Below are 578 nucleotides of genomic sequence, written 5' to 3' on the forward strand. Positions count from 1 at the left end.
ATGCAGATCCAAGGAGCTGGCAGTTCCTGCAGGTCAGATGGAAACGTCCCCAGAGATGGTCTCTGCGCCCCGCCTGTCTCCCCAAGTGAGCAGCCTCCGCAGGGAGGCCCAGGAGGTCAATTCTCGATGGCCGCTTGGAAGAACCTTGGAGGCCAAAGAATGGTGACAGCCAGAATCTGCTGGGGACATAGCCCATTTGGAGACGGGAGATGCTGGCCTTCCCGAGGTGTGGGTCGATTTCCGTTTCAACAGACCTGCCCGCCCTGGCCCGGCTTCTGGAAATACCGCAGCCATTTAGGCACCACCGCCACCGCCCAGGCCAGGCCAGGGTCCCTAACGCTGCAGGGCACCTGCCTCCACCCGCCCTCCCGTCCTCTCCCAGCGCGCCCTCCTCCTCCCCCCTCTGACCTCCCCGCCCCGCCCCTCCCCTCTCCTGGGTCCAACTCTCCCCTCGGGCCCTCTGCCAGGCGCATGTGTGCCCCAAATCCTGATGGGATGGAGAAAACAGTTCCGTTATTCAAGCCCTCCCCTCCCTGTAGGCCTGCCTGCCCCTTCCGTCCCATGGGCTGGTTCCTACC

This window comes from Tupaia chinensis, unplaced genomic scaffold (genome assembly GCF_000334495.1).
Source record: "Tupaia chinensis unplaced genomic scaffold, TupChi_1.0 Scaffold140464_1, whole genome shotgun sequence".
Taxonomy (NCBI): Eukaryota; Metazoa; Chordata; class Mammalia; order Scandentia; family Tupaiidae; genus Tupaia; species Tupaia belangeri.